This window comes from Ascaphus truei, chromosome 6 (assembly GCF_040206685.1).
Source record: "Ascaphus truei isolate aAscTru1 chromosome 6, aAscTru1.hap1, whole genome shotgun sequence".
Lineage (NCBI taxonomy): Eukaryota > Metazoa > Chordata > Amphibia > Anura > Ascaphidae > Ascaphus > Ascaphus truei.
Window position 1 is genome coordinate 30,507,862 of NC_134488.1, and position 9,981 is coordinate 30,517,842.

General features: G+C 48.3%; 1 long non-coding RNA gene across 1 annotated transcript; it reads right to left on the reverse strand.

Moving 5' to 3' along the window:
• Positions 1-1,764: 1,764 nt before the first annotated feature.
• LOC142496825 (uncharacterized) lies at positions 1,765-9,681 on the reverse strand. Its single transcript, XR_012802122.1, has 3 exons — positions 8,924-9,681; positions 8,172-8,820; positions 1,765-5,283 (listed from the first exon to the last, which is right to left on the reverse strand). It is a non-coding gene; the product is annotated as an uncharacterized LOC142496825 (long non-coding RNA).
• Positions 9,682-9,981: the final 300 nt, after the last annotated feature.

The window sequence follows — 9,981 nt, forward strand, 5'->3', positions numbered from 1 at the left end:
TCACTAGTTTTTATTCACATCCCCAGTGTCACTAGTTTTTATTCACATCCCCAGTGTCACTAGTTTTTATTCACATCCCCAGATTATCACTAGTTTTTATTCACAATCCCCAGTGTCACTAGTTTTTATTCACATCCCCAGAGAGTCACTAGTTTTTATTCACAATCCCCAGTGTCACTAGTTTTTATTCACATCCCCAGAGAGTCACTAGTTTTTATTCACATCCCCAGTGTGTCACTAGTTTCTATTCACAATCCCCAGTGTCACTAGTTTTTATTCACATCCCCAGTGTCACTAGTTTTTATTCACATCCCCAGTGTCACTAGTTTTTATTCACATCCCCAGATTATCACTAGTTTTTATTCACAATCCCCAGTGTCACTAGTTTTTATTCACATCCCCAGAGAGTCACTAGTTTTTATTCACATCCCCAGATTATCACTAGTTTTTATTCACATCCCCAGTGTCACTAGTTTTTATTCACATCCCCAGTGTCACTAGTTATTATTCACATCCCCAGATTATCACTAGTTTTTATTCAAATCCCCAGTGTCACTAGTTTTTATTCACATCCCCAGTGTCACTAGTTATTATTCACATCCCCAGAGTGTCACTAGTTTTTATTCACACCCCCAGTATCACTAGCTTTTATTCACAATCCCTGGAGTAACTACTTTTTTTTTTGTTTGGATTGTATAAACTTTTTTAAAATGGAGTCCAAAAACATTAGCCCCCAAATGTTTAATAGGTTTATAATTGCGTGGAAACAAACACGGCATCGCTACTTTATTCACCCCCAGAAATTGTGCGGTAACAGTACCTCTGTATGTTGTATAGTGTTAGGGCAGGGAGGAATGGCGGGAAGGGGATATCACAGGGTGGGGGCGGGTTAGTGGTTCCGGAGGGGGGGGCGAGGGGGAGGTGAGGTTTGATTCAGGTATTCGTTCCATTATTCTTCTATAGTAATATCATTGAATTTCTGCCAACCACGGGGACCAGATCTTTTGGTATTTACCAACCGTATCATTTAGATATGTAAGGGGGGGGGGGGGGGGCATGGTGCCTTCTCCCGTGTGGAGGCTGTGGGACAGAGGGTACTTTCCCTGGCCATGGTCGACCGGCTGTGGGGGGGTGTTCCTAGGGGCGTCATGGAGCTGTTTCACCCTCATTGGGCGAATCCGTTTCAACTGATTTCTTGCGCCACGCGCGCTGCCTCCGCCTGCGTGCGCCCGCACGGTCTATGGGTACGATCACTGCCTTAAGGCAATCTGACCGCACCCCGTGCGGACGCCTCCGCGCAGTCTCCCACACCATGGGCTCAGCCGTAGTTTCTCCATCAGCATTATTTCCCATATCTTATTCTTATCAGATGACATTGAGGGTGGGGGGGGATGAGGGCGGTGTTGGCTCTTACCATTTTTTTTGGCGTTTAAGCATCTAGCTGCCAGAAGTATCTGGTTGATAAGCCAAGTTTCACCATGATGTAGTCCTGGTATAGGTTGGACTAGTATTATTATCCAGGGGTCTCTTATGAATATCCCCCCCCCTCCCCCCCCCCCAGTATTCGGATCAGTAACGCAAGGTACTTTCTTGGTTTTTAATGAATATTTTGACATTTATCTATTGGGTTTTCTGATCTTTCCTCCTTTTTGATATATAACTAGCAACTTGAAAGGGTTAGAACTGGGAGTTTATCTTTTAAAGGGGTGATCTGGGGTGTGACAAGTTTTTGTAGGGGGAGAGTTTCTATATAAGGGGTCTCTCCATATCAAGGGGCAGGTCTCATATGTTTTTTTGTTTTTTTTTTAAATGGGGTGTTCTTATAACAGGGGTCCCTCAGCAGGCAGATCTGTGGTGTGGTAAGTTATTAGCGGATGTATGGGGCAGTAGTATTAATAACAGCAGGTGCTCCAGTTCAGGATTGAGAAACAGTGTATAGGACACCACTAGTGGAAAAGCAGAGGGTGCTGTAATACTGTGATTTAGTAATGGGATAGTAGAGGGTGCTATGATTGAGGAGGTTAGTAGCAGAATAGCAGAGAGTGCTACAGAGCCAGGTTGCATTGCCAGCTGAGAGGGGGTGCTGCAGGGCAGGATAGGGATGTGGTGAAAGAGTTGTGTCTGGTGGGTCAGTGCTGAAATAGAAGAGAGGCTACAGAGCAGGATTAGGGCACAAGCTGGTTTTAAAATCATTACAGGAATAGTAGCGGTTGTTGCTGGGCAGCATAGGTATGTAGTGAGGTCAGAACTGGAATAGCAGAGATGCAGCAGAGCAGGATTAGGGCACAATACCAGCTGTGTGGATGCTAGGGAGGCAGCAGAGGAATAACAGAGGGTGCTGCAGGGTAGAGGTGCAGGGGTGGTGTGTGTGTATAGGATAATGCAGTAATAGCGGAGGGTGTAGCAGAGTAAGATAAAGGCACAATAACAGCCGTGCATGTTTTAGGGGGTCATCAGTGGAATAGCGGTGAGGAGTGACAGCACTGTGCGTGTGTCTATGTACAAGAATAGTAGGGGGTGCAGTACAGCAGTCCCGTTGCACTGACCCAGCACAGCAGTGAGACAGTTAAGCAGATTGCGGGCCCTCTGTGCTGGAATGTGTCAGAATAACAGAACCCGATAGAAAAGTTCTGTAGAACATTATCCCGCTGCCCTGGGGGAGCGCAGCCCTCTCTACAACATCTGGATCCAATCTTCCCCCCCTCCTCCACCCCAGATGTGGAGTCCGGGGCTCTGCAGGCAGCGAGATGAAGGTGCAATACTCTGCAGCTGGTGTGCTGCTCTGCTTAACCCCTTCACTACCAGAGGGTCCGCTGTGTTGTGTTTAGCTGTTGTCATAGAAAACATTACTAAGGCTGCATCCACGCTAGCGCTGAGCGCGCGGCGCTTGCCGAATTTAGGTCCTGCAATTTAAATTGTCCCGTCCCCGCTCACGCGGTGCGCGCGGGCTCATGCGCGGGCACGCACGCTCTCCCAAGCTTGGCACTTGTGGAAACAAAAAAAAGAGAGTTTGAAGCGTGTTCGACATGCCCCCATGCCCCCCCGCCCACGCTTGCACAATAGACAGGACGCCCGGCGCTCATGCTTGGAGAGCTGGTGACGCGACCGCTCTCAAGCATGAGCGCGGTCAGCGCCAGCGGGGACGCAGCCTTAGGGGCTTATTCAATGCAGTGTGATAGTGCTGATTTGGCCCTCACACTCCGAGCCACAATATTTGTGTAATGAACTTCAGCCGTTGTTTTTTTTTATATTTGATATATTGCATCAATTGCTGTATTCCAGGATCTATGTGCTGTGTATGTTAGTTATATGAAATGAGGATGGCTGATTATAGAGGGGTTGAGGTAATACAGTCTGTCTTTTGGTGTTTTTATGTGATTTTCTACTATTGTTGTCCTTTGTTTTAATACATTTACGGTATTTACTTTTTTTTAAATTATTTATCTTTGAGGTGTGTGTGTGTGTATCTATACATACGTATGATAAATAGACAGAGATAACCTGCAGATTATATCAATGCATTGCAAACTGTTCAAGTTTATTTACGGACTAGGCCCATACAAGACGGATTGTGCAACTACCCTGCATGGGTGCAAGGACAGATCCCATATAACATGGCTTCCTTCTGCCTGTATCACCCACCGCTGGGAGCAGGGTTGCCACCTTCAACTGAAGGCCGACCCTGAGAATTGTTTTGTTTTTTTAATTCCATTGCTTGGTGGCGTGCTGCGGCGTCTCCCGGCATCCTGCTGCAATTCCCCCTCCAACTGCAGTGAACATGGCAGCGCCGCGTCATTTGACGCGGCGCAGCCATGTTCACTGCAGTTGGAGGGGGAATTGCAGAAGAATACCGGAGTCTCAGAGATGCCGCCGCACCCCACCGCCACCAGGAGATTGACGGGCTAAACCCGTAGCCCAAAGGTAAGTGCCCCGAAACCCGGAGTCTCCAGGTCAAACCCGGAGAGGTGGCAACCCTGGCTGGGAGGGACCAACTCCATTTCCCATAGCTCCCTCCTGTCTGTGTCACCCTGCGGTGGGAGGGACAGACTCCATGTCCCATATCTCCCTCCTGTCTGTGTCACTGTGTCACCCTGCGGTGGGAGGGACAGACTCCATGTCCCATATCTCCCTCCTGTCTGTGTCACTGTGTCACCCTGCGGTGGGAGGGACAGACTCCGTGTCCCATATCTCCCTCCTGTCTGTGTCACTGTGTCACCCTGGGGTGGGAGGGACAGACTCTGTGTCCCATATCTCCCTCCTGTCTGTGTCACGTGTCACCCTGCGGTGGGAGGGACAGACTCCATGTCCCATATCTCCCTCCTGTCTGTGTCAGGGTCACCCTGGGGTGGGAGGGACAGACTCTGTGTCCCTTAGCTCCTATATGTCTGTGTCATGCCATCTCTAGCACAGTCTCCTGGCTGATGTCCCTTGTCCCCTCCTCCAATTGATGCTCCGTGGCATCATCCAATTTAGCATATCCCACCCCTGCTCTATCCAACCAGGGCCAACTCCTATTCTGTCTCTCTGTGGGGGGCACCACCAGACCTCTCTCCTCCACCAACCCCTCTGCCCCATCCAGCCTTACAGCAGAGCTGAAACCTTTCCCCTGCGTCCCCGCCACGTGTCCCCATGTGTTCCTAACCTGGGAGACAGAGGACACGCAGGGATCCGAACGGACGCTGAGAAGGGACGCTGACAGCGACAGCTCATTACTGGAGGGACGCAATAACTGCGCCTTGATTAAGAAATTCCTCCTATTATCCAGCTCACCAGAACTGTCTCCCCACTTTGTTTGGGCTAGTGATTTCCCTCTGTGGCTAGTTGAAGAGGCCACGGGATCGGTACCCTGTGGGGGGACTCTCTGGCCCTCACCTGTCCCGCACACCCCATTTTGCATCAGCCTCTTAGTCTCTGAGTCACGGTTTTCATACAGCATGGTGTTAGCGCAAATGAATATGAAGAGACCTGCCCCCATCACGACCGGGCCAATCAGCTTTAGCCGCTCAGCGCCAGGACGGGGCTGGGTGGGCGGGGCTGAGGTGGAGGTGCTATTCGGCTTGTGAGGCCAGTAGCCAACTACTGCAACCGTTAGCCCTATTAACACCAGGAGGACCCCTAAAAAGACAAAGGCCCCAGGGGGGGAGCGGAAGCGCAGCTGCCCCTTAGGGGGGACGTCAGGGGGTGGCGGAGGGGGGCGGCACCTCCGGAAAAGCCCCAGGAGACAAGGGAAGAGACACGTATCCAGATGTTGAGTGGGTAAGCGCTTCATGGCCAAGCTGAAACCTAGAAAAGGGAACAGAGCCGAGTGTTACTGAGAAACTCCGCATTATTACGCAGCGCAGCTGGTCATTATCAGCATATAGGTACTCGGCTTCATTATACAGCGCAGCGTGGTCATTATCAGAATATAGGTACTCGGCTTCATTATACAGCGCAGCGTGGTCATTATCAGCATATAGGTACTCGGCTTCATTATACAGCGCAGCGTGGTCATTATCAGCATATAGGTACTCGGCTTCATTATACAGCGCAGCGTGGTCATTATCAGAATATAGGTACTCGGCTTCATTATACAGCGCAGCGTGGTCATTATCAGAATATAGGTACTCGGCTTCATTATACAGCGCAGCGTGGTCATTATCAGAATATAGGTACTCGGCTTCATTATACAGCGCAGCGTGGTCATTATCAGCATATAGGTACTCGGCTTCATTATACAGCGCAGCGTGGTCATTATCAGCATGTAGGTACTCGGCTTCATTATACAGCGCAGCGTGGTCATTGTCAGCATATAGGTACTCGGCTTCATTATACAGCGCAGCGTGGTCATTATCAGCATATAGGTACTCGGCTTCATTATACAGCGCAGCGTGGTCATTGTCAGCATATAGGCTCGGCTTCATTATACAGCGCAGCGTGGTCATTATCAGCATGTAGGTACTCGGCTTCATTATACAGCGCAGCGTGGTCATTATCAGCATGTAGGTACTCGGCTTCATTATACAGCGCAGCGTGGTCATTATCAGTATATAGGTACTCGGCTTCATTATACAGCGCAGCGGGGTCATTATCAGCACATAGGTACTCGGCTTCATTATACAGCGCAGCGTGGTCATTATCAGCATATAGGTACTCGGCTTCATTATACAGCGCAGCGTGGCCATTATCAGCACATAGGTACTCGGCTTCATTATACAGCGCAGCGTGGTCATTATCAGCATGTAGGTACTCGGCTTCATTATACAGCGCAGCGTGGTCATTATCAGCATGTAGGTACTCGGCTTCATTATACAGCGCAGCGTGGTCATTATCAGTATATAGGTACTCGGCTTCATTATACAGCGCAGCGTGGCCATTATCAGCACATAGGTACTCGGCTTCATTATACAGCGCAGCGTGGTCATTATCAGCATATAGGTACTCGGCTTCATTATACAGCGCAGCGTGGCCATTATCAGCACATAGGTACTCGGCTTCATTATACAGCGCAGCGTGGTCATTGTCAGCACGTAGGTACTCGGCTTCATTATACAGCGCAGCGTGGTCATCAGCATATAGGTACTGGGCTTCATTATACAGCGCAGCATGGTCATTGTCAGTATATAGGTACTCGGCTTCATTATACAGCGCAGCGTGGTCATTGTCAGTATTTAGGTACTCGGCTTCATTATGCAGCGCAGCGTGGTCATTGTCAGTATATAGGTACTCGGCTTCATTATGCAGCGCAGCATGGTCATTGTCAGTATATAGGTACTCGGCTTCATTATGCAGCGCAGCATGGTCATTGTCAGTATATAGGTACTCGGCTTCATTATGCAGCGCAGCGTGGTCATTGTCAGTGTACAGAGATACTCACTTAGATTGTAAGCCCTTCGGAGCAGGGACTTCCGTTCCTATTGTTACTGCCATGTCTGAAGCGCTTATTCCCACTATGTGTTATATTACTATGTCACGTGTATTACTGCTGTAAAGCGCTGTGTATATGGAGGGTGCTATATAAATAAAGACATACATACATACTCATCATCATTATACAGTGCAATGTGTTCACTACCAGTGATAGATACTCAACATTGTTATATTGTATTCACTAACAGTGTATAGAGATGCTCAGAATCATTATACAGCACAGCGTGTTCATAATTATGCACCTCCTAAGATATTATCACAATTATACATTAACACCTTTGCTGAGGGGTAAAGCAATCTATATGGGGCTTATAAGAACGGGAACATGTGTGTAACTGCTTAGCCATGTGACAATGCCCTCTCTCCTCTCCCCCCTTTCATCCTTGGGCAGAAAATGTTCCCACAGATCTAAGGTCAGATGTGGCCATGGAAAATACCAGGACTGGTCCTTATATGGCATTATAGGAAAATAAGAGATTCAGGGCCATAATGTGAATGATATGGGGGAGGGGGGGGGGGATTACAGAGGGAGAGGGGAAAGGAGACTGGGTACTTGGAATCCAAAGTGAAGGAGAGAGAGATAATGGATGGGTAGAGGGGGAAAGAGTTAGGAGAGGAGAAGTAAATAGAGAAAAGATGCAGGGAAAGAGGGTGGGCTAGAAAGGGAGATAGAGATCAAGATAATCAGTGAATAGAGAGACTCAATTACACAATGCAGCATTGCTATTGGCAAGGGATGGAAGTGTGTAAACATACTCTGCATTATTATACAGCACGGTGTGTTCATTATTAGTGTACAGAGATACTCTGTATAATGATGCTGTGTGATGTGTTAATTATCACTGTATAGAGATACTCATTATCATTATACAGTGCAGCATGTTCATTATGAGTGTATAGAGATACTCAGCATTATTATACAGTGCTGTGTTCATTATCAGTGTATAGAGATACTTATCATCATTATATAGTGCAGCATGTTCATTGTCAGTGTATAGAGATATACTCAACATCATTATACAGTGCTGTGTTCATTATCTATATAGAGATACTTAGCATCATTATACAGTGCAGCGTGTTCATTGTCAGTGTACAGAGATACTCAACATCATTATACAGCGCAGCATGTTCATTGTCAGTGTGTAGAGATACTCAGCATTATGACCCTGTCCCTGATGATCTTCAGTCCAGAGGTCACCATATTTAAACTAGGACTGTCTGAGCCGCTCTCTGATCATCTCTACTGGGTGTGTAGGATTTACCTTTCCAGGCAACATCAACTTAAATCTCTTTCTTTAGCGTGAGGTCTCCTGCGCATCTGCTGCCTGTCCTTCCTTAGGATGAATCCTTCTTTCTTCCCTAAAATGCTGGCTCCTGCTTCTCCCCTGTGTAGAGTGCTGGTTCCTGCTTCTCTTTTCTGTAGACTGCTGTCCCTTAGTCTCTGCAATAGGATGATGCCCACTGCTTCACCCCTCTGTAGTGAGTTGTCTTGCTTCTCTCCTCTGTAGGGTCCTGGCTCCTCTTGCTTCTCTCCTCTGTTGGGCGCTGACTTCTGCTTCACACCCCTGTAGGGTCCTGGCTTCTGCTTCTCTCCTCTGTAGGGTCCTGGCTCCTCTTGCTTCTCTCCTCTGTAGGGTGCTAACTTCTGCTTCTCTCCTCTGTTGGGTGCTAACTTCTGCTTCTCTCCGCTGTAGAGTCCTGGCTTCTGCTTCTCTCCTCCATAGGGTGGTGGTTCCTCTTGCTTCTCTACTTTGTAGGGTGCTGCCTCCTGATTCTCTACTCTGTGGGGCTCTTGTCCTGGGACTCCTGTCCCATCAGCCTTCCCCCATCTCCTTTCTCTCCTGCACACTGTCCCAGAACTCAGAGCTTTGGGGTCAGCTCCAGAATTGGTGAAACTGGGAGGAGAGGAGACTGAAGGGGGGAGAGAGGGGAGGAGGGCACTGTTAAAGAGACAGGAGCAGAGTACTGTGTACCTCTTCCCCTCTCCTAATAAACAGATAGCAGCGACACATACCTCTCACCTCCTCCTAATACACAGACATCAGAAACAGGTACCTCTCACCCCCTACTAATAAGCAGACACCAGGGACACGTACCTCTCAACTCCGCCTATAACACGGACATAAAGACAGGGAAAGAATCAATGAGTTCATAAGCATACAAAAGTCTGTGACATCACAAGGGTGAAGAAATGAAAATATCGCTGTCAAAAGGGTATCAAAAGTAACATGGGAGGAAGAAATTAGGAGATTTGGTGCAACAACATGAAGAAGCGAGGCGTTACCAAGGCCGGGGGACTGCGCGAGGCCTCTGTAAATCCCCTTACCTTGGCTTCCAGCAACGCGTCGACATGGCATCAAATGGGGTCAGGTGACGTTGCGTTGCCATGGCAACGTGATGTCACATGACCCCACTGCGCCATTTGACGCCGGAGCCAAGGTAAGGGGGGACAGCATGCAAGGGGAAAAGTTTGCGCACCCCTGACCTCCCTAGGCTATCCCCGAAACTGTTCTAGATTCTATTGGGTCCATTCCAAGTCCATTCCATAATTGGATTCCTCTTAATGAAATAGAAATAGCCGTGTTAGTCCAGTTGCGGTAATGCAGAGTAAATAAGTACTTCAGTATTAGGCGATACCTTTTTTATTTGGACTATGTTTACTAATGCTGTAAAGCCCGGGCACAATCCGGCCTCTGCAGAATGAGAGTCATTGCTTTTCAGTAATGTCATCTGTGGAGGCTGGGGCCTTACATACCATTACGTGCCTCAATTACATGTTGGCAAGTGTTTTTCACACTTGTGATTGGTATATTGTTCTAAATTTCATAGCATGTGTAACCCCCCCCCCCCCCCCCCTCACACACACCTCACCCCTTGGGATTACCATATGGTCTAAGGGGTTTGAAGGAGTTAGATATTGAACCTGTCCCTTAGACAGTATAATGCAAAGTGACCAGGCAGGGGCCTGGCCTCACCCTGCTTCTGGAATATGCTTGATGGGTCACCTGGTCTAGAGTGACTCGGCAGAGGCTAAGTTCTGCTCCTTTTCTGCCTAGAGACCGGGAGTGGAAG